The sequence below is a fragment of the Nannobrachium achirus genome (genome assembly GCF_963921795.1).
Source record: "Nannobrachium achirus genome assembly, chromosome: 6".
Lineage (NCBI taxonomy): Eukaryota > Metazoa > Chordata > Actinopteri > Myctophiformes > Myctophidae > Nannobrachium > Nannobrachium achirus.
Genome location: NC_137815.1, coordinates 66,369,109 through 66,394,976, shown reverse-complemented (window position 1 = coordinate 66,394,976; position 25,868 = coordinate 66,369,109). Strand labels below are relative to the sequence as shown.

Below are 25,868 nucleotides of genomic sequence, written 5' to 3'. Positions count from 1 at the left end.
AAAAACACAATGTGATTTATTAGCAATATTGCGAGGGGAAAAAACATGTTATTTTTTTAACTTAGACAACGTGAAAGTATCAATACTGCGATGTAGAAACACTCTGTTACAAGTAAAAGTCCAGTAATCTGTCTGGGAAGCTGAAGAAAACGACAAGTGCAACCTGATTATATAATGACTGTTGTCATTTCTAGTTTCTCATTCTTCTCCAGTTTTTAATTTATTTTCTTTTTTCATTGTGTTTTGCTAGTGGGCTGTGAACAAGTATGAAGTGAACTTCTGCCTTTTGGATAGTGTTGTGTGGAGAAGTCATTTATAGTTTCCATGACCCTGCCAGCGTGTTGGACAGACAACAAAAGGACAAACTGTGACTTTAACACCTCGATCTCCATCCCTCACAAAACACACTAATTGCTCATTCATGCTTTATTTCCTGACTAAACTAAAAAAACTTGACTTTTCCAAACAATTTATTTGGGGTCGGCACAAAAGTGCAGCTGGTGTTCAGCAACAAAAGCAGTAAAAGTGGGACAACATCTGTAGAATGGTAAACTAGAAGGTACGGTAATTGTCACGTCCCACAACAATAGTGAGCTGGTGGATAAGCAGGGACATAGTGTGATAAGCATTATGTGACAAAACAGCTGGTGAAAGGTGGACCATGCAAATACAGAAGCAATAGCTGTAGGTAGGGAGCTGGTGTCTTTATAGCATTGAGCCTTTAAGTCTTTTTGGCTGGTAGAGGGATTCATGATGAGATACTGTATGCCACATACAGACAAAGTACATCTTTCAAAACCGATCGTATTGTGCTGTAAGTATAGTGTTGTAGTGTTCAGAAGGGAGTTAAAGGAGCTATAGTCAACTTTTTCATTGTAGGGCCGACACTTTGTTTACATCCTAGTCTATAGACTAGAATGTAAACAAAGTGTCAGTCTGACAATGGCCAAAATGATTATTTTATCATTATTTTACTCTTTTTGTGGTCATTTTTGAATAGAAACACATATATGAAGCTTATTTTTTTTATAAAATATTTTCGAAACATTATTTTTATTTTAGCATCCGTTTTTCAAGAAAAAGTTGACTATAGCTCCTTTAAGTGTGGAATATAGTAATGGAATAATGGACTACAGTGTAACCTACTGTATATAATAATAATGTAGTGTTGCTGCTGGTCAGAGCTGGGCCGGACTAACCTGTGCTTAAGCGCCTGGGCCCGCTGCCTGGAAGGCCCTGTGTAAGTCAAAATATCTTTTCGCATTGTTATTTCTATGAAGACGTCTAGTCACAGTGAGGCCGTTATGCTCTCTGGCCAAGTGTGCTGCATGCTGCAGTATGCAGAGAGAGGCGATCCGATACGAATCGATGAATGTGAGAGAGCACACTTTCTCCCAAACAGGGAGCCTACAAAGGACATGGCTATTATTGTTTATAAGTACTGCCCCGCACGCGCGTGTACTCCGGGGGGCGGCGGGGGGCCGTTGATTTGGAGAAGTGCCAGGGCCCGGGGATTCTTAAATCGGCACTGGCTCAGAGAGTCCTTCTACTTGGAAGCTACTGTTACAAGTCTACAGTTGTTGCCATCTAAAAGAGGAACTGCTAAAACTCCCTCACCAGTTCTGATCTTTGTACAGCAAATAGTACATACTAATACCCTGCCTTCTGTGAATATAACTGCAGCAAGTGTTGTCTGTTAGATCTTTCCAAACAAACGTTAAAAAGCAGGTATTCTTTGTTGTTATCCGTCTGACATAAAAACAACCATGAACTAACTATTCACAATGACATTTTTATACACCCTAAAAATCACCTTCTGGCACCAACTGTAGTTTTATAATGTTTTGCAAATTCAAGCTCTTATTTTTTTTTACTTTTGCAAATATGACATGTCAACATTGCCGAAAATAGCCGATCTACAAGCTCTTGTGAGCTTGGAGGTCTGCTATTTTTTATATTTTCACCAAAAGGCCCTTGTAGAAATGTCAGCCCTTGCCTCTCTAACATTCTCTGCACGTCCCTGTTGGTAACAAGTTTGAAGGAAGTGAGAAGAGACCCAACTTCTCTCCAATATGGCTGCTGTGCATACAGCCTATTCACTATGGTGCATGGTGAGAGAGCTCGGCATGAGAAGACAATGGGAATACATTCCACAGCACAGTATTGGTGGCCACAATGCAGCCGTGTTCCACTGAAGGAGCTGGTTATGGCTTTGGAAGCAGCATATAAGATAAAAGAATGAAATGCAGAGCCATGTCTCCCTTACATTTATGCAAGAGTGGTTGAATTATTGAAGAGCTGAGGCCCAAAGACGGCTGCAGGATTATTATTTCTTTCGCAGGGCTTGTGCCACAGCAGTGAGGCTGAAGTGAAAACCCATGCCGTTTCTCAGACGGTCTTTGTAGTGTATATTAGAGTTTCTTAACTTGTACATCAGGGCTCAATTTGGGGCATGGAACCTTTTTTAAGCATGGTATGCCCATGGCATGAGTGCTGGCATGCTTTAATGAGTCTGGTCCCAAGGGTGACACAGAATTCACTTTCAGTCTTGGGATGAAGATGTTTTTAAAAGCCATAATGTCTGATATCACACATAACACATATCACAACAAAGATATAAAGTCAACATAATTGACTTATTTCTCTTTCTGAATATACTGCAATCACTGGTTTTAAGTCAGTACCTGCAAGTGTAATAACTAGACCAGGTCAACCTGGTTGTGCCAGACCCCGGTTCTGCCAACCCCCTGTCTGTCATCATCATTTATGACATCATGCCTTTTGTAGGCATGTCATCATCATGTCATCATCATATATACCCTTTATATAGAAAACCCGGACCGACAGACATTTGCTTATGTAGGCCCTACCCATTTCATGGGTCTGGCAATAATACTGTACTGTACAATAGTCTGTGAAATCATGCCAGAGGCATTTTGACAGTGTTGTAATGACCGGGGATATATTCTCAGAAGTGGATAGAGGATAGTCCTCCAGATATCCTACTGTGGCTTGGGAAAGTGCTGTGCCTGGTACCTTTGGAGAGGCTTTTCTGTGTGCTGCGGGGCACACTGGCTGAGTCTGTGGAAACATGGCGGCCAATGGCACCAAGTATGGGGGATGAGTGGTTTAGAGTCTTATGTGTTGGAGTGACGGAGAATAACAGCTAATAGAAAATGGTATCAAATGTGAGGCTGCCTAAAACAGCAGTTCTACAAGCTCACAATGTGTAACTTGCAACAGCTATTTTTGGCAAAGAGATTTGGTGTAGGGCAGGGATCTACAAAAGCGGGTTCGGGACCCCTAGGGGGTCCTCAGAGTTACTACAGGGGTTCCTGCAAATCTTTGTGTGATAGAAACTTCTTTCCTCTTTTTTATATCAACCACGTGAACCCTAGCGTCCATAATATATTCAGAAAACTTAAGCCAAAAATAGCAGATCTACAAGCTCATGAGCATCTAGATCAGATATTTTCAGCAAAGAGGTTTGGTGTAGAGGGGAAAAAGAGCAGACTAAGTACAGAGTGAAAGGTCAAGTTAATTAAGTATTGACGGTTTAAGTGGTTAAATATCTGAAAGGAATCCAGGAATCCAAAATGCACTGAAGATTGTGCTGTCAAACGATGAAACTATATGGAATCTGGGGGTCCCTGCTTCATCTCTCTCAGAGCTAAGGGGTCCTTGGCCTGAAAACGTTGAAGACCCCTGGTGTAGGGGTTAGGGTGCGAGGCATGTGGTTACCAGGTATTTTATAACGGCTGAGAGGCGTGGTGAGACACGAGTGTCTCCAAGGCAGCTAGCAGCGCGTATCCGAGCTTCGAATAACCAACCATAGGTAGAGAAAGCGAGACGTATTTAAAAGAGCCTTCCCTACTGAACGAGAGCTTTGATTGGAGTATGACAGTGTGATGTAATGACCAGCAGATATGTGAATGAGGAATAGGAAAAGAGCTGACTGACAGCTGACTACAGCTGGGCGGGGCTAGACATTAGTGTCCTGCATAAACTAACGCTGAGGCCTTCATTAGGGTTTAACATCAATTCCAGACTCACGTCAGAATATTCTAGCATGTAGAACTGGATGGTAAGACAGTGTGGCTCACTGTATTTACACTGTAACTTATTTTCTTTTAAGAAAATAAAAGAAAGTGCCTTACTGGCTCCAATGTCTAATCATTTCTGAGAAACAGTCTGTCATCACTCTTTCGCACATGTTAGACACTGCTTAATGGAGGAACCCTGTTCTATCACCGTCTGTCTGTCTGTCTGTCTGTCTGTCTGTCTGTCTGTCTGTCTGTCTGTCTGTCTGTCTGTCTGTCTGTCTGTCTGACTTTCACTCTGCTCTCAGTGAATTATGGCTGAATAGTTTGAAGCTTTGAAGCTTCATGCATAATGACCTTTGAATACATATAATATCATAAATATATAATATTGCCCTTGAAACTTGAAAAGGTTCACAGCCTAAACCTATTATAAGGATGAGGGGCCATGCAGCGATAATTTAGTCATTCAAATGTGATTCTAGTGAAAGTCTGTATAAACACACTACACTGCTGGTCTGGAGGCTCTTGCCCATTACTGTAATACCCTTCCAACAGATATCAGGCTACACAAATTGTATACATTACAGCCTGAAGGAGAATCCCTCTTGGCCAGGGCAGATATTAGGCTTTTTGGTTTTCAGGCACTGAGCCTCTCTGACTGATACACCTGCAGTCACACAGAGCTGAACAGGAAATTGAAGACCTGGTGAAATGAAAAATATATTTTCCCACACTTTTAGCGCATATCCGTGGTCATCATATGGGCATAGCCTACCTGTAGATGCCCTAGAGGAACATAGCGTTAGGGAGAACTTCACTAACGCTATGGACCAGGGATAATTTAGGGTAAGCAGGGAAGGAATCAGAAAGTGGGTGGTAAGCAGTCAGGCAAGTCCACCAGCCTCAGCTTTAAAAAAACAGTGTTTTAGCAGTGTAATATGCTCTATGGTTTAAATAACCATAGTGTTTTAACAGTGTAATATGCTCTATGATTTAAATAACCATAGTGTTTTAACAGTGTAATATGCTCTATGATTTAAATAACCATAGTGTTTTAACAGTGTAATATGCTCTGATTTAAATAACCATAGTGTTTTAACAGTGTAATGTGCTCTATGCTTTAAATAACCATAGTGTTTTAACAGTGTAATGTGCTCTATGCTTTAAATAACCATAGTGTTTTAACAGTGTAATGTGCTCTATGATTTAAATAACCATAGTGTTTTAGCAGTGTAATATGCTCTATGCTTTAAATAACCATAGTGTTTTAACAGTGTAATATGCTCTATGATTTAAATAACCATAGTGTTTTAACAGTGTAATATGCTCTATGCTTTAAATAACCATAGTGTTTTAACAGTGTAATATGCTCTATGATTTAAATAACCATAGTGTTTTAACAGTGTAATGTGCTCTATGATTTAAATAACCATAGTGTTTTAACAGTGTAATATGCTCTATGTTTTAAATAACCATAGTGTTTTAACAGTGTAATATGCTCTATGCTTTAAATAACCATAGTGTTTTAACAGTGTAATGTGCTCTATGCTTTAAATAACCATAGTGTTTTAACAGTGTAATAATGATTTAAATAACCATAGTGTTTTAACAGTGTAATATGCTCTATGCTTTAAATAACCACAGTGTTTTAGCAGTGTAATGTGCTCTATGCTTTAAATAACCATAGTGTTTTAGCAGTGTAATATGCTCTATGATTTAAATAACCATAGTGTTTTAACAGTGTAATATGCTCTATGCTTTAAATAACCATAGTGTTTTAACAGTGTAATATGCTCTATGCTTTAAATAACCATAGTGTTTTAGCAGTGTATGCTCTATGCTTTAAATAACCATAGTGTTTTAACAGTGTAATATGCTCTATGATTTAAATAACCATAGTGTTTTAGCAGTGTAATATGCTCTATGCTTTAAATAACCATAGTGTTTTAGCAGTGTAATATGCTCTATGCTTTAAATAACCATAGTGTTTTAGCAGTGTAATATGCTCTATGATTTAAATAACCATAGTGTTTTAACAGTGTAATGTGCTCTATGCTTTAAATAACCATAGTGTTTTAGCAGTGTAATGCGCTCTATGCTTTAAATAACCATAGTGTTTTAGCAGTGTAATGTGCTCTATGCTTTAAATAACCATAGTGTTTTAACAGTGTAATATGCTCTATGGTTTAAATAACCATAGTGTTTTAACAGTGTAATGTGCTCTATGATTTAAATAACCATAGTGTTTTAACAGTGTAATATGCTCTATGATTTAAATAACCATAGTGTTTTAACAGTGTAATATGCTCTATGCTTTAAATAAGCATAGTGTTTTAACAGTGTAATGTGCTCTATGCTTTAAATAACCATAGTGTTTTAACAGTGTAATATGCTCTATGCTTTAAATAACCATAGTGTTTTAACAGTGTAATATGCTCTATGCTTTAAATAACCATAGTGTTTTAACAGTGTAATACGCTCTATGCTTTAAATAACCATAGTGTTTTAGCAGTGTAATGTGCTCTATGCTTTAAATAACCATAGTGTTTTAACAGTGTAATGTGCTCTATGCTTTAAATAACCATAGTGTTTTAACAGTGTAATGTGCTCTATGATTTAAATAACCATAGTGTTTTAACAGTGTAATATGCTCTATGCTTTAAATAACCATAGTGTTTTAACAGTGTAATATGCTCTATGATTTAAATAACCATAGTGTTTTAACAGTGTAATATGCTCTATGATTTAAATAACCATAGTGTTTTAACAGTGTAATATGCTCTATGCTTTAAATAAGCATAGTGTTTTAACAGTGTAATGTGCTCTATGCTTTAAATAACCATAGTGTTTTAACAGTGTAATATGCTCTATGCTTTAAATAACCATAGTGTTTTAACAGTGTAATATGCTCTATGCTTTAAATAAGCATAGTGTTTTAACAGTGTAATATGCTCTATGATTTAAATAACCATAGTGTTTTAACAGTGTAATATGCTCTATGCTTTAAATAACCATAGTGTTTTAACAGTGTAATATGCTCTATGCTTTAAATAAGCATAGTGTTTTAACATATAATAAGTGGAATAATTATAAATGATGCAACTGACCACCTGCCAGTCTTTGCAGTCATTAAGGGCGGTATCAGGACCAACAAAGATGCAGAAGTACACATATTAAGTAGAAATAAAACACATGAGGCAATTATGTCTCTTAAAAAAGATTTAACAGAACAGGACTGGGAAAATGCATATGTAGAAGATGTGAATGTATCATATAATTCTTTTTTATCCATATTAACTGCCCTTTACGATAAGAACTGCCCTCTAGTGAAGAAAACAATTAAACGGAAATTTAGTGAGAAACCGTGGATAACTAAAGGGATACAAAAAGCATGTAAGAAGAAGAACGCACTTTACAAAGAATTCCTAAAAAAGAGGACAACAGAGGCTGAACACAGTTATAAATTATATAAAAACAAACTTATAGGAATTATGAGAAGCAGTAAAAGAGCCTATTATAGTAAAGTACTGGAGGAAAACAAGAGTAATATTAGAAATACATGGAAGGTACTGAATGGCATTATAAAAAAAGGTGCAGGTAAAGTAGGATATCCAAATTATTTTCGGACAATTAATAAAATAAATATTGATGAAATGAGTCAAGTGGCAGATGAATTTAATACATTCTTTGTTAATGTTGGTCCTGATTTGGCTAATAAGATTCCAAAGACTGGTTATGATAACAAGGTAGAAGGGAAAACTAAAAAGATGTCTAACTCTATGTTTTTGAAGGGAACAAATGAAAAAGAAATAATTGACATTGTCAACAATTGTAAGGCCAAGACATCCTTGGATTGTAATGGCATTGACATGGCATTTGTAAAGAGTATTGTTGAATGTGTGTCGAAACCTCTTGCATATATCTGTAACCAATCATTAAAAACAGGAATATTTCCTAACAAGATGAAGATTGCAAAAGTTATACCTATATATAAGGCTGGCGATAAACATGAATTAACAAATTACAGACCAGTTTCCCTCCTTCCACAGTTTTCTAAAATACTGGAGAAAGTTTTTTACAAGAGGCTAGATGAGTTTATTTCCAAAAACAAAATATTATGTGAACAACAATACGGTTTTAGGGCTAATAGGACAACAACACACGCATTAATAGATTTTGTGGAAACAGTAACCAAGGCATTAGTAGATAAAGAGTATGCAATTGGAGTATTTCTAGATCTCAGTAAAGCTTTTGATACTGTAAATCATGACTTGTTAATAAAAAAATTAGAGAGGTGTGGAATTAGAGGGGTAGCGCTGGACTGGGTAAGTAGTTATTTGCATAGTAGAAACCAATATGTACAAATAAATGACTGTAAATCGCAGAATTTGACTGTTAAATATGGAGTTCCTCAGGGTTCTGTGTTGGGCCCTTTGCTCTTCATCTTGTACGTTAACGATCTATGTGAGGTTTCGGGACTAATGAAAACAATAGTCTTTGCAGATGATACAAACTTGATCTGTTGCGGAGAAAACTTGGAACAACTTCTGGATACAGTGGAGCAGGAACTGAAGACATTAAAGATTTGGTTTGATTCTAACGAATTAACGCTAAATTTAAGTAAAACAAAGTATATAATATTTGGTAATCGTAGAATAAATAATATTAAAAAACTAACAATAAATGAAATAGAAATTGAAGAAGTAACTGAGGTCAAATTTCTTGGAGTAATTATAGATAATAAAATATGCTGGAAGCCACATATAAAGTATATAAAAACTAAAATAGCCAAGTCAATTGCAATATTATACAAGGTTAAAGATTATTTAAATAAAACTGCATTATATCTGTTATATTGTTCCTTTATACTACCATACATAACTTACTGTATGGAGGTGTGGGGAAACACATATATAACAAATACTTACTCAATATTTATACTTCAAAAAAGAGCTATACGAATTATAAATAAAACTAATTATAGAGAACCAACTAATAAACTCTTTATCCAATTAAAAACTCTAAAATTCAAAGATCTGGTTGACCTGAAAACAGCTCATATAATGTACAAAGCAGAAAATAAAACATTGCCGCACAACATCCAAAAGTTGTTCCAAGGGAGGGAGTGTCATTATGATTTGAGAGGTATATGTATGTTTGAACATCCATTTGTGAGGATCAATGCAAAACAACACTGTATATCAGCAAAAGGGGTTATTCTATGGAATAATCTTAGAGACGAACTGAAACAAAGTGTATCATGGAACAGGTTTAAGAAAATGTATAAAATAGACATAATAAATAGATATCAATTAGAATAGAAATGTACAGCAGATCTGGTTCAGATCTGGATTGTTTTGACTAGTAAGCCTGATTGATTGTTTATTGTTTATTTTTGCTTTATTTTTTCTAATTCAAGTGTATAAACACTGGGGCGGAAAACCATAATACTAACAACTGTAAGATATTTATGTTAGAAAATGCAGGGGTAGGACTAGATAAGTTGCACAAACTTCTTCCTACTCCTTTTTCGAATATGGATTATAATTCAAGGAAGATATGAAATTTTGGGTGTTATTCTTTTTTATTTTTTTTTTAAATCTAATTCTTCCTTTTATTTTATTTGTCTTTTTGAATATTTTAATTTGTTCGAAATAAATAAATAAATGAAAACATTGTAATATGCTCTATGCTTTAAATAACCATAGTGTTTTAACAGTGTAATATGCTCTATGCTTTAAATAACCATAGTGTTTTAACAGTGTAATATGCTCTATGGTTTAAATAACCATAGTGTTTTAACAGTGTAATGTGCTCTATGATTTAAATAACCATAGTGTTTTAACAGTGTAATATGCTCTATGATTTAAATAACCATAGTGTTTTAACAGTGTAATATGCTCTATGCTTTAAATAAGCATAGTGTTTTAACAGTGTAATGTGCTCTATGCTTTAAATAACCATAGTGTTTTAACAGTGTAATATGCTCTATGCTTTAAATAACCATAGTGTTTTAACAGTGTAATATGCTCTATGCTTTAAATAACCATAGTGTTTTAACAGTGTAATACGCTCTATGCTTTAAATAACCATAGTGTTTTAGCAGTGTAATGTGCTCTATGCTTTAAATAACCATAGTGTTTTAACAGTGTAATATGCTCTATGATTTAAATAACCATAGTGTTTTAACAGTGTAATATGCTCTATGATTTAAATAACCATAGTGTTTTAACAGTGTAATATGCTCTATGCTTTAAATAAGCATAGTGTTTTAACAGTGTAATGTGCTCTATGCTTTAAATAACCATAGTGTTTTAACAGTGTAATATGCTCTATGCTTTAAATAACCATAGTGTTTTAACAGTGTAATATGCTCTATGCTTTAAATAAGCATAGTGTTTTAACAGTGAAATATGCTCTATGATTTAAATAACCATAGTGTTTTAACAGTGTAATATGCTCTATGCTTTAAATAAGCATAGTGTTTTAACATTGTAATATGCTCTAGGCTTTAAATAACCATAGTGTTTTAACAGTGTAATATGCTCTATGCTTTAAATAACCATAGTGTTTTAACAGTGTAATATGCTCTATGCTTTAAATAAGCATAGTGTTTTAACAGTGTAATATGCTCTATGATTTAAATAACCATAGTGTTTTAACAGTGTAATATGCTCTATGCTTTAAATAAGCATAGTGTTTTAACAGTGTAATATGCTCTATGCTTTACATAACCATAGTGTTTTAACAGTGTAATATGCTCTATGATTTAAATAACCATAGTGTTTTAGCAGTGTAATATGCTCTATGATTTAAATAACCATAGTGTTTTAACAGTGTAATATGCTCTATGCTTTAAATAAGCATAGTGTTTTAACAGTGTAATGTGCTCTATGCTTTAAATAACCATAGTGTTTTAACAGTGTAATATGCTCTATGCTTTAAATAACCATAGTGTTTTAACAGTGTAATATGCTCTATGCTTTAAATAAGCATAGTGTTTTAACAGTGTAATATGCTCTATGATTTAAATAACCATAGTGTTTTAACAGTGTAATATGCTCTATGCTTTAAATAACCATAGTGTTTTAACAGTGTAATATGCTCTATGCTTTAAATAAGCATAGTGTTTTAACATTGTAATATGCTCTATGCTTTAAATAACCATAGTGTTTTAACAGTGTAATATGCTCTATGCTTTAAATAACCATAGTGTTTTAACAGTGTAATATGCTCTATGCTTTAAATAAGCATAGTGTTTTAACAGTGTAATATGCTCTATGATTTAAATAACCATAGTGTTTTAACAGTGTAATATGCTCTATGCTTTAAATAAGCATAGTGTTTTAACAGTGTAATATGCTCTATGCTTTAAATAACCATAGTGTTTTAACAGTGTAATATGCTCTATGATTTAAATAACCATAGTGTTTTAGCAGTGTAATATGCTCTATGATTTAAATAACCATAGTGTTTTAGCAGTGTAATATGCTCTATACATAACCATAGTGTTTTAACAGTGTAATATGCTCTATACATAACCATAGTGTTTTAACAGTGTAATGTGCTCTATGCCTCAGGGCTGGTCTCTGAGAGGATAAGCTGATCCAGACGTCCCGGGACCCAGCCATGTTCATTCTCTCTCTTTCACTAAGTCCACTATGTGATCACTTTTAAATGGGACGCTGCCTCCTCTCTCTGTCACTCTCTTTCCCCATCTCTGCAGGTCCAGCATGGAGTAAATGGAAAAAGCTGGTTGGCTTTTGGCTCTCTCTCTCTCTCTCTCTCTCTCCCCACCCCCCCCCCCACCTCATCAAATGTTCAAATGTTCATTTCTCTCATCAATAATTGACCTTTTATTAGCTGTCTGTTAGCAGAAAGATTAAAGAGAGGATCTGCTGTTAAGCACCTTCTCTTTCATTACTTGAGAGGAGCAGCCCAACACAATTGATTACAATGGCTTTGTGTGTGTGTGTGTGTGTGTGCGTGTGCGTGTGCGTGTGCGTGTGTGTGTGTGTGTGTGTGTGTGTGTGCTCATTTGTGCATGATTATTTTGTACGTTTCATCAAATAACATTCTGCTGGGTATTATATTTATTCATTTCTAAAGCCTGTATGAATGTAATTAGATATATCCCACTTTGTATTCCTTATGCCTTTTGTTATTTTATTATACTATTATTTATCATCATTATTGTTGTTGTTGTTATTGTTGTGCAAGCTGCTAATGTTGATCCCTTGCTACTGCTTACATGCAGCTTTACATGGCAATTGCAGACTATTCCACTTTTAAATATTACCCAGAATGTTAATGAGCGTAGATCAGTATCTGCCGATATCGATATTTCCGATCACAGCGTGAAATCCATAAATTCTTTGTGAATTTATTGTTTTACTGTAGCAGCATTTATATATTTAATGATTCTTCTTACAAAACATTGACATTGTATACTAAGTATAAACATTAGGAGATTGCAGGCTGAGGTCCTTTATTATCCAATTCAACTTGTAGGAAGCTGAGGTTACATTCAGTCCCACAGATAAATACTGTAAAATAGCTGATCTAGCTTGTAGATCGGCAAAGCCAATAGAGGCAAAGACGATATCGATCAAAGCCGATAGAGGCATTATCGTCCGATCGCGATCACTCACCGATCAATCGGCACATCTCTACATAACTGCACAGGTGAAACAAAAGATGATCTACTCATTTGCAGAGCTCCAAAGAACAACATGTTAGGCCAAAGCATTTGAAAATTGTAGAAGCCAACATGGTTTGTCTTCAGAGACAACAGGCTGATCCAGCAACACTTCAACCAGTTATACTCAGCCACTTTGAAGGATATATAATTCTTATCAGTTTTACAGTATATCTAAATGATTATAATCTGTCATGAATGAGTTTAGAGATTTGATTGCAATATGAAGTGTGAAATGGTATTATGGCAGGCATCTAAATCCTTATTTTACCTCATACATGCTCCAATAGATGCCTGAAAAACTGAGTCTGACTTGTCCAGGAGCATGTTTATATGTGCCACAACCTGCCACTGCTATGCATTTGATAATTATATCATGAAGCTGAACATATTATGTTCAGAAAGCAAATAATTTCTTAATAGGAATTAGTGGTCAACATAATTGCGGGTTCATCGCGTGATCCCGGGAGCGTGCACTCCTTTATTACTTGGGGATAATGGAGAATAAATTAAGATTGTAATTCAACCATGACGGCTTGTTGATTTGTTTGTGCATTTAAATTAACATTATTGCGTGTTTGCAGCTGGCACTGGCACAACAAGCTGGGAGATGATCCCGTTTTGTATTCCCCCACACGATCCACGTGTTATGTCTGCATCACATGAGGTGAAAGGCACACAGAACGAGACATAATGAGAAGATTTGTCATTCCATGATCTTCGTATTCGTTTTGGAATAAATAAAAAAAAACATTTGTTCTTTATTATTTGGTTTGTTTGTCGTTGCTGTACTTTCATGTCATAATTATCAGACAACAAATGCAGAATTAATCAATGGCTGTTTACAAACTCAGACCAGCCTGTATCTTTTATAACATACTGGCATTCATTCATCAAATATACAACCTGTGAAAGCTTCATAAATTCTCATGAACATTTGAATTTGATTTCAATAATGATGAATGAGGGCAATTTTATATGAACAGATGTGTGTGTGTGTGTGTGTGTGTGTGTGTGTGTGTGTGTGTGTGTGTGTGTGTGTGTGTGTGTGTGTGTGTGTGTGTGTGTGTGTGTGTGTGTGTGTGTGTGTGTGTGTATGGAAATTACCTCGCCAAGACATTCATCTACAATATGAGTTGTCATGCATAATCACTCATGCAAACACCAAGCCCATCCTTTGTTATCACCTGACAGCCTACTGTAACCTGCATTTGAAGCCATTTGTGTATTTTGTATGTAAATCTTATTTTATGTATAACTTAACTTCAGTGTCAGACCACTTATATGAGTTTATGACACATTTAAGGCACAAGTATTAATGAGTATATCGTCACTGTCTGGCCAAAACCTCTTAACTCCATTTTTACAGCTGAGTGTTGGTTAAAAAAATATAGAACCAATGGAAAGTAGTAAAAGGTGCTTGGGACAAAACCTCCTAACCCCACACTTTCTGACAAACCAGCTAACTCCACCCGATTGGCCCTATCTTTTTTCATAAATATGTGCTATTGAACACCCTTTACGTCTGTGTGTTGGTTAAAATTATATCGAACCAATGAAAAGTAGTAAAAAGCCCTTCGGTCAAAACCTCCCAACTCCACTTGAGCTCATTTTCCCGAAAATGAACATCTTGGAGTTAGGAGGTTTCGGCCCGACAGCAGAGATATTTTAATTACAGTTAGTTAGTGCTATGCTGAATAGATACAATGCAAACTTACATTGCAAGCTGTGTCTTCATTGCCAAGACACTTCTACACAAAGTAGAAAACATGTCTATGATCTCACATTGTGCTTGTGTTGGTTATGGTTCTAAACACTATATCAACCATCTGCCTAGTACTTCCTTTGGCAATTGGAGTGGGTAATGAAAGAGTTGGCAATATTTATCTGTGCGAGGTCAGGGACTCATTATGGGGAGAAGATGTTTGGATACATTAATGGATAACAATGAGCTAAAAGCAGCTAAAGTGTAGTAAATTCCACCTTAGTGACCATTCATAGTGTAGTGTAGAAACTGAAGTAGTTAAATGACATTCCATCTGCTTTGTTTTCTACTCATTTGCAGAGCTTCCAAAGTAGATTGTGTTAGGCAGAACTGGCTGTTTACAGTATCCAAAAAAGTCCCAAACGTCCATTCATTATATTTAAATATGTTTCCAATATGGAGTCAATTCAGCTAAAGAAGCCATTAAAGGGGTAAATTGTCTATGTTCATGCCAAACCTCTGGATATACAGTATATATGTATTGAGGCCACTATATGGTCCTTAGCATCCATCACAGCTTTCTCTGCTTGAGTGGATTTGTCAGCTGCAACCACTTGGCATTGTTTGTGAAATGTGCCATGAGAATGTGGTTGATTTATTTATGATGCTCGTTCAGATCCTGCTGCCTTACACATCCTCCAGGGTAAGGGTTTTGGATAAGGCAGGCGTTATACAAACAACCAGGGCCTACTGTATGTGTCAGGGTGATGGATAGACTGCTCTGTGGCATTATCAATGCATTGTCAGCCAGGGATATCAATTGATGAATGAGGTTCTACCCAGATACAGCTTGGCTCTTTGGAACCAATAATCTATGAATGTGTGGAGTTAAAAGACACTTTTATTTCAGAGGGTATTGTTAAACCGGAATGTCACGTCACCCTAGAGACATATTGGTACATTGTCCACAGACAATGCCATTGTCTTCGGATTGAATTGATTTTGCCCTAAAATCACGCAAATCGGTACACAGTGATCTGTCCCATTTAGTGCCACACATTATTGGACACTGCTCCTATAGATTTCGGCCTAAAATCACGCAAAGCGGTACACAGTATCTCTAAAGTCATGTCATCAACATGGATCTGTCCCATTTCTCATATTCCCTCCTGATTGGCTAAGACTGCCTTCTAAAGTTTGTGTAAGCGACGTGGCAGTCGCTTATCTTGCGATTATGGAGTCTTACTGGGAGAGAGGGCGAGATCATTTAGCGACCTCCAACCGGGTTGCAACCTGGTCGGTAGTTTTCAGCGACCGGGTCACTAAATCTACCGACCGGGTCGCTAAATCACCGACCTGGCCCGGTCGGTGATTTTGCAGCCTGGTTGGTAGATTTAGCGACCCGGTCGGTAGATCTAGCGATCTGGTCGGTGATTTAGCAGCCCGGTTGGTAGATTTAGCGACCCGGTCGGTAGATTTAGCGACCCGGTCGGTGAAAACTACCGACCGGGTTGCGACCAGGTTGAAGGTCGCTAAATGATCTCGCTCCTACTGCTTACTGGTGTACAAGTATGTTGCTAACAAATTGAGACTCATGATGAAACTGTACCTTTCCCTATGCAATATTTTAATAAATACTTTAATAAATACTTCAATCAATCAATCAATCAACCAACCAATCAATCTTGCCTGACATTGGAAGTTCCTCGTTAGAAATGTCAAACCTCAATAAATCGTTAGAACCTCCATGCATTCCATTCCCAGTCCGTTTCCAATGGTGTTGTAGCTTATTTGCTACACTTATTTTGGACGTCTTCATCTACCCATTCAACAGTTAATGTTACCATATACTGTTTGCACAACTTTGCATGAGTATTTCTATGTAACAGTCAGATGGTGTGATGTGATCTCTGTAATAGGAAGACATATGCTACATACTGTAGGTTGCATGATATTACAGTATATTGTAATATGTTACAGTAACAATCTTTCCCCTTTGAGGTAAGACTATTTTAACATGCATGTAAAACTGTAGAAAGCCTAGATGGAGTTTGAAAACCTTTTCATATACAGGTAGATGCACTTATCTTTCAGTCAACAATAATTGTCAGCAGATTACAACTTACAGAGTGAAATCCTATCCATTTGTAACACTCTCTTAGTTCAATTAAAACAGAGGATTTTAGCGTTCAAAGACACCATTACAGGCAGACTGTAATGATTAATTAATAATGTGAACAACAGTATAGGGTCATTTAAGTTTTGTGAACAATACAAGGACAGTAACCTTGGCCTTGACACATTCCTCTGTTTGATTTACAACATCATATATTTGATTGCCATTTTAATGGGACATTACATACAGTACTTGAGTCCATTGTTTTATAATGGTCTTAAACCCATCCGTTAACCCATTAATAACCGGTTAATAAGGGTCAGCCAGTGAGCAGTATTTGACATTGACATTGATAGTCTACATTTTCATTCACTGTGTCATTTTCACCAAAAGCCAAATGACTCCCACTGTCATTATTCTCTCCAATCTCAATTGCTTTAAAGGAAGATTTTACCTTTTCTGAAGAGGACATTGACCTACTTATTGTAGCTGATAGTTGAAATGATTTCTTGAGGTGAATCCAGAGTCACACATTATTGGTAAATCTCCACTTTGTGCCACAATGCAAGCAGCCAATAGTAGTGAAACACTGTAAAACGTACATAGATACTGTACTTTTTACAAGCTTGTAGATCTGCTATTTTTGAAAAATTGTGAAAATGTGTGCAAGTCTTTGAATATTTCAAATCCTTCTATGGTTTTTTGAAAAACCTATGTTTCTACGTCAGTGGTGCTCAGACCTTTTCATGTGAAGGACCACCAAATGATATGTATTTGGCCACGAACCCCCATGTCAAAATATTTCGTTCCAGGGGGGATCCCCCAGAAGCAAAGTTTGAGTTACAAACGTTCGCTTAAAAAATACATATAGTCAAAGATTTGCACACATTTTCACGACTTTTCAAAAATAGCAGATCTACAAGCTCGCAGCACGGCACCGAGTGCCGTGCTGTGAGCTTGTATATCCGGTGCCGTGCTGTGAGCTTGTATATCTGCTATTTTATAATTTGCCACTCTGGAATTTAGTTACTAACATTACTAACACTAACATGGCTCTTCCAGACACCTCATTAATATACTGAACCAGTGGTTATATTTATACTGTAGATATTATGTTTCCTTTAAAATCATAGGCAGTAAATAATTGGTAGCTGTGCATGCTCCATGTAATGCATGAAGGGGAAACAATGCAATGCAACTCATTAATAAATCCAAGGTTATCTACATAATGATGGCTAATTGGCATCGTTAGCTAACATTAAGTGACATACCTTTAATTATTGGCCCAATAAAACTAAATAGGGGTTATTTTCAGGCAACTGAAAAAATAAGGCTAGTAAATCATCTGACATATGTTATGTGGAAATACTGTACAAGTAGGCATCATGATAAGACAGACGGCTCCACCGGCTGTCTGTCTGTTTGTCCGTCTGTCTGTCTGTCCATCACGTCACACTTTTGCCCCTACTCTACGGGTGTGCACTTCTAGCCAATCTGCAGCCAGCCAATCAGGCGATTGGACTCCGCCTTTAAATATCTCCACTGCCTCTGATCCTTGTCATTCTCTTTTCAGCATGCAACAAGCAACCCACCTCCATCCCCAACCCACCATGTCTCTGTCAAGAGTTAAGACAGAGGTTCACCTGCACAGCCACCACCAGCGTCTAGACTCCATGGGGGGCTCTACCTATTAAAATCTAATCTATATGTTCTTTCTAACTGTGGGTCCCTAGACAAGCCATTAATTTGCCAACATTGCTCTGACTTGCCCGCTGGGACTATTAGATCTCTTCTGGTATGACTATAAAAAATATGTCCACAAGGCATGCTTGATAGTCAATGTGAAACGAACCGAACCGATGCAATTTGAATCTAGTAAACGTGTGATGTTCCGATTCTTCAGGGCTAACGAGGCTCCAAAGAGTTCTCAGAGAGCAGAAAGGTCCCCAGAGTTGTGGCTGCGCTGGTGAGTCATCCTCTGAGTCATTCGCTAGTACGTACGCACGCCACATGTCTTCTAATGACCTGTGAATGGGATGACTGGTCTGTACGCAGCCTTCAGTCAAACTGTCATCAGACGAGCAGGCAGTGACGTGGTTTGGCTAATTAATGAGACGTAATGTTACATAAGCAAAGGGTCTCAGGCAGTGGTGGAAAAAGTATTCAAATTTGTTTTACTCAAGTAAAGTATCAATACTGCAATGTAGAAATACTCTGTTACAAGTAAAAGCCCAGAATTCAAAATTTACTTGAGTAAAAGTATGAAAGTGTGCATCAAAATGTACTTAAAGGGGGGCGTCGCCGGTTCGATTCCCGATCCGGGCGACCTTTGCCGCGTATCACTCCCCATCTCCCCCCCATTTCCTGTCAGTCTACTGTCCTATCAATAAAGGCATAAAAGCCCCCCCCCCCCCCCAAAAAAAAAGAATATATATATATATATATATATATATATATATATATATATATATATATATATATATATATATATATATATATAAAAATAAAATAAATGTACTTAAAGTACAACAAGTAAAAGTACAAAATGTTTCAAAATAGTAATACAAGCTTGTAGATCAGCTATTTTGAATTCCTATAGCTTACATTTTGATTTTGGGGGTCAGTTTTCTATATTTTCTCTGCAATTTAGGCATTGCCACTGGTCCCTTTTTAGAGAGGCCATTGTGACAGGTAAACAGGTTGAGATGTTTCTGTGTGCTAGCATGAAGTTAACTACAGCAGTTGTCCATACTGGCACATAAACACGTAAATAAAATACATACAAAATGTAGGTTATAACCTCCGTTAGTGCATACAGTATGCACTTCATGTGAAAGGTGAGTGGTTCAAAACCTGTCAAGGCCGATGTCAGCAAAGGGGAGAAGACGACAGCCAGCCCCATGGCCTCCCCTAAGTAACAAGAAATCTTGTGAAATAAAATGTCGCCAACCAATCATCAAGGACGATGATACACGAAAGAAGAAGAAGAATGTCAGTTTGCTACTGTAATATTATATACATATGTCACTAGATAAGTTTACTGTGATGGGCTATTATACATTTCCAGGGTAGATTATCAAGCCATACCACAGACCCCTGCAACAGGTGTCAGAACCTTTGTCACCCTTTATGAGTTTGTGGGTCTGGAAACAGATCTAGAAGTTTTGTAATTCACTTTATAAAATTGGTTAGTTGGTTAAATTCCAAAGTATTCTAATGAAAATGATGGATGACTATCATTATCATTTCCAGGATCTCATTAAAAAACGAAATTGGCAACGATTTGAAAGACATTGACACTTGCTTGCACAACATGAGTACTGGCATTTAAATAAAACCTAGCAATGTAATAGTGAAATGTGTCGTTTACTTTTAAAACACTTGAGATGATGTAACTGTTTGTATTCTGTTCTTGACACTGAACACCCAAATCAAAAGTGATGCATATACTGTAGCTTCTATGACCCAAATCCTTTATTTTTCTACTGTTATTCTACACTAGCCTAGGGCATTAACGATTTGAGATTTTTGCAAGTCGACTCAACTCAGTAAAAAGTTGAGTTGAAATCGACTTTATTGTTTGATGAACAATGTGTGAACGGGGGACAAAACCCGAAACCCTGTGCTTAACACGATGACTGCCAGGGACCACAAGTGGCCGCTAGAGTGCCAGCCATTCCTCCATAAGGCTTCATACTAACATCCGGTTAACCACGAAGAAGTGGCTTGTGTTTTTTCTGCAGAAAGTGTTATGAACGTGAAATGGAGGCCGAGAGCTAACAGTTAGCAATCCGCTGTTTTATTTTTTAGAAGACCGATCTGAAGCTATTCAGCCGCAAAAAAAAACGTTTCCGCTGCACTAGGAACACAGTTCAGAGAAAATGACCTCTAAAGATGTGACTTTGTATTGGATTGGGCGGCGCGTTTCGGCGACGTTACCCGATTACGGGCCGGTGGAAAGAGAGCTTGGTAGGCGGCTTGGATCCAGGGCTAGACCGGGGCTTCGTTGAGGCCTCCGATTATTTAATTAATTTTATTAAAGGAAACGAAAATTTTCGGTTTTTGTAAACCTTAATACGTCTTGCAAAAATAGTTTTTTTGGGGGGCTCTAAACTTTATTCTAAACCATTTTCAATGGAATAAATCGTCGCAACATGTAGCATGGCTCGTTGGAAAGCGATGGACGAGCCAGGACCACCCACGTCGCTACTAGCAGCTCAGGGTAAGTAAAATAGCAAAAAGAATAGTATTGGAATGAAAAAAGAACCAAAAATATTCGGTTTTAGCACTAAAAGAGTTAATTCCATTGAAAAAACACAGCTGGAAAAGGAGCAAATCATTCTGTCCTAGACAATAAGCAATCCTCTTGTTTAAATGCTGTACACATGCACACATGGAGCAAAAAATAATGATGAAAAAATGTCTTTAGTTTTTTTTTTTTTTTTTATGTTTTTAGTTTTTTTTTTTTAAGATTTGTTTTTTGGGCTTTTTATGCCTTTATTGATAGGACAGTAGACTGACAGGAAACGGGGAGAGAGATGGGGAATGACATGTGGCAAAGGTCGTCCGGATCGGGAATCGAACCGGCGACGCCAGCAGGCATCATAGCCTAGTATGTGGTATGCGCCTTGACCACCAGGCCAGCGGGCGCCCCGTTTTTAGTATGTTTTTAGGGTCTTTTTTTTTTTACTTTCGACTTTCCCTGGTGGGAGTCGACTTGTGTACTTTTTTGGTTAATGCCCTATTCTACACTGGAAAAAAGTTGTGCTTGAAGAATGCGGTGTCTGCGTAACGGTACCTTGCTGAAATGGTCATCTTTTGCCCATAAAGAGATGTAGACCATAACAGAGGCCTCCTCACATTTTAATGAGTAAATACTTCACATGAAGATACCGCCTTGAAATATTAATGCTGGCCTGACGCAGCCGCACAGCAGCCCACGGGACGTCATTAACTACTTCTTAAAATGCCTCTTTTCAAATCGCTCGGCACCAAATCCTCCATTAGTTTAGGCAGTAAAACAAAAGGGTAAAACAGAGAAAGAGAGAGGGACTGTGTGAGCTTAGAAACACAGATAATGAACAATAGAGGAAGATATAACATTTGCAGCTACAAAGACGAGGGTTCATAAGAGGTCATTCAGACATCATGCAGTTTTTCTCTTCAGTGTTCTAAGGATTTATTTATGCTGCAGTCACGCCACATCTTGCACACGGCACTCGGTGCCGTGCTGTGAGCTTGTAGATCTGCTATTTTTCAATAGGTATAAAATAATGAAGGCCCCTCCACCTTGTGCCCTTGTAACTCAGTCCCACTTTTCCCCCCCTTGTGACGCCCCTGACCGAAAATAGCAGGTTGTAGATTGGTGTCGTAACACCACATTGTTGTATGACATAGTCTTATGACAAAGTATAAATTGGGCTTCAAATGGTTTCATCTCATAACTAATCTGCGGTCTGAACTAAGTTTAGGAGGCACAAACAACAGGCTGGCAAAGCCGGCCGAACTTCTAGTAAGACGAATATGGGTAAATTCTCCTTCTACAACACTGCCACCCATGTGTGGAATTCCTTGACCCCTTCCCTTAAAACATTCACTGGCTTCTTTCACAACTGCCCTGAAAATACACCTTTCAGGAGGCCAGAGGTGGAGGTAGGTAGGTATCCCTTCTCCCTTAGACTAGGGTTTTTCGATTAATCGATTTTTAATCGAAATCCGGGTTTTTCCCTTTGGACGATTTAAAAAAAAAAGAAATCGTAAAATCGATTTTTACTTTAATTGGGGTGATTCTTACTCATTGGAGCCTTGCACGGGGCAAAAAGTACACAGCCCGGTCCTCGTAAAGCAGGACGACAAGGTCCGACACCAAATTAATACTACTTTCTCTCTGATGTGTAATTTCTTTGATGCGCGTGCAGCGCACGCCTGGGCAGAGATCACCACAGCATTGCGCTCACTCGCGCTGGTACAGGCAGCAAACAGAACAAACGCTGCTGAGCTGGTAACTTACTTGTTGTTGTAGTTTGAAAGAAGCTTATTCATTCTGTGTTACCCACCTACTGTAGTCCTACTGTCCCTGTCACTGTGTTAATTTTGCGGGAGACTCAGGAAGCAAAGCGCTTCGCCTCCGTTTACAATCAACATCTCCGTCACGGAGACTCCGTGCATGAGCAGTGCAGGGGCGGCCTTAGCTATTTTTTCACCCGTTTCACCAGCCTCCAAGGGCTGGCTTGTTTTGGCTGTTTTGTCACTCACTATTGATAAGGAAACACTAAGGACGCTAAGTTAACTTCTGTATGTGATTGTTGCGCAACTAAAGTTATTATTATTAGTATTACCCTTATTGTTTTATTACATTTTGCTATTTGGCTATATAAATAAAAATAAAAAATAAAAAAACAAGCATTTTTAAATGAAAACAACATAGTTGAAACAATGTATTATTCTTTTACCAAAAAAAATCGAAATCGTAATCGAAAATCGACTTCAGGCACCAGCATTTCTGAGAAATAAATCGAGATTTTATTTTTAGGCCACATCGAACAACCCTACCTTAAGGGCCTCACAGATGAGAGGCCGATGTTGGGTCAGATCAGATCTCGTGCCCGGGGTTTATCGGTGTTCATTTCAAACGACAGCGATCCTCTGTCTTGCGACCGGGCCCGGTATATCCCGCTGTGCCAAGTGAAATATCTCAGACCATTACAAATGAGACCGACGTCTCGCGATTCTAGCCACCCACGATCTCGGGGGGGGGGGGGGGGTGGTGCCATGAGAGACGTGACTAGATGAAGATTCCGCCCCCTCAAGAGGGATAAAATCAAGAGTGTTTTTCTCTCTCTCTCTTCACGTCAGTTTAATTGCCATTTGTTTAATGTTTTGACAATGAGGGTGTTCCAGGTGATCCCCAGCTTAATGATGGAGACCAAATGGTAACCAAAAGGACTATTATTTATACTAAAGGGAATCTTTCTCCAAAATAATCAATTAGGCCTACCGCATGCCAGCAAAGTCAACGAGCCAACGACCCAATTAGCGCAGAAGTCCTGCAGCTGCGGTGTTCTGACTCGCTATGCTTCAAAATCCATTTTATTACCTAATTAAATATTAAAACAGCGAAATTAAACAAATATATTCGCTATAGTCTATAACAAAGAGTCTCTCTCTCTCTCTCTCTCTCTCTGTGCCATATTTGTAGCTAATAATGCAGTATTGATACTTTTACTTAAGTAAAGAATGGGAGTATACTTTTTCCATCACTGCGCAAATTAGACTACAGAGGCGCACATGGGTATGGTATAACGTACCTTGATTACAGGAGAAAATAATAAAATGTACTTCTTAAAATGAATTCATCATGCTTGTGCTTGTTGCTAAAAAGTAGGTATTGGCAACATGACTAGTGTATCGCATGCATGCCTTCACACGTCCACGTGCAAGACAACAGCCATGTTACCATACCTTAGCATTTGCAGAACTGACGCTGCTGGCAGCCGGAGGAGGAGGAGGACATTATGAGCGAGTGTGCAGGCCTATTCGTGGACTCTTTTTATTCTGACTTTGGTTGGTGTTATTACTGTTATGTTGATATGATTGATCTGAACCAAGCTGGACCCAGTGGATTATGTAGTCTACAAGGAAGCACGTTGGCTGTCTCACCCTGTCTGTCTGTCACAGCAATGGATTAATTGGTAGAAGTTTGTGTTACATTCTTCTTTCGTGTATCATCGTCCTTTGCACACAAGTGATAACTGCGCCATCATGACAAAACATTATAAAAACAAAGGTAGGTTGGTAGTCTTCTAGGTAGGCTACTGTGCGCACACTGGCCGCTGCTCACTTTATAGATATTATAATTATATATTCAGTTATGTTTTTGGCAAGCGAGACGGGAGATGTGATGCGCATCCAGCAAGACACGGCTGAGAGTGTCGCATCTCCAATATCATTGATTGACCAGTGTCCACTCCTAAAAAGCATCAACCAGCATTTTAACGGCAACCAGCCAGACATTAAACAGACATGAGCTTAATCAGCTAATAGCAATTATGAATGTCCAAACCTCGCCGTTGTGGGCGTGCAGTCGCAGAAAAAAAAAAGTTTAACCTCTCGCTTTTTTTTTTTTTACTGTCCCACCAACATCCAAGCATATAGAATAGGGACAGGCCTAGGTTCCTCAATATCATTTAGCTGGGGACCCCCTGGAACTCCCCAAGGACTGGCGGTCCTCTTTGAGGACCAATGAACAAACTGACAGAACGAGAGGCGCAATGATGAAAAGGAATGCAATGGAATGTCTCTGACTTTGAGTATTACATTATATGAATAAGATATTATATATAGGGTGTCTGTCTGTCAAGTTGCACAAGGTCAATTTAGAGCCCTTATAATACACGGATAGAACAGCACTGCCCTAGCCAAATCTGCGCAGCAAAAAAAAGACACTGCCTTGTTGCCAAATGACTGCGCAGAAGAAGAAAAAAGAAGAAAGAACGCTATAGGCTATAACGTTTTTGAACAAGTGATTACAACAAGGGAGAGAGTAGGCTAAAGTAAAAAGTAAGTAGGCTAATAATAATAATAAAAGTGTAGGCTGTGACAGAATAGCCTACACTCTGCGCAGCCTAAAAAAGGGAGGAGCTGGCTTCATATAATCTGATGCAATCCCGTGAGCTCATTCAGACGACAATAATTGTAAAGGATTCCTACCCGATGACCCGACAATATCAAGCTTTTTTGATATTATCGTGAGTGCTCCCGACGAGTCCCGAGGTCATAAAAAAGCTAATTAACATAATCCGATCGTGTCGGGGTACTGTTCAAGCCCAAGACCGATTCCGGGGCCGACCAAACGATTTTCCCGGGGGGTCCTCCCGAAATCTGGTCGGGGATCCTCGGCCCCGAGATCGGCTCAATGTGAACGGGCCTTTAGACAGGCGAGAAGGGATCAGCTCCCCCCTACTTTACCCCCACTCACACCTTTCCCCCCCTTCTCTGTACATATAGTGTTTCATATTTGTGATGATATTGAATGTTTTTCAATGCTACTTTATATGTTTATGTATTGAATACCAAAGACCTCCAACTTAAACAAGGCCGCAAGGACTTCATTGGGGTGTTCCTTTTAGGCAGGGTGTTTTAACTGTACTTGTGCAGTTCTACATTTTTGTCCAATAAAATATTCAATCAATCAATACTCTGATAGATACGCTGACGAACGCTTGCTTTGCCTCACAGAGAACACATTGCTGCCTCATTGCATTACTTAAAGCATAAACACCATAAGCAGCTTCTCCATGACTGATC

At 37.9% G+C, this 25,868-nt stretch overlaps 1 protein-coding gene across 1 annotated transcript in view; it reads right to left on the bottom strand.

The window, feature by feature from the left end:
* LOC308287454 (metabotropic glutamate receptor 7-like) overlaps window positions 1–25,868 on the bottom strand; it is a gene marked incomplete at both ends in the record, with an annotated part of 249,076 nt that overhangs the window by 217,330 nt on the left and 5,878 nt on the right. The window lies entirely within an intron of this gene.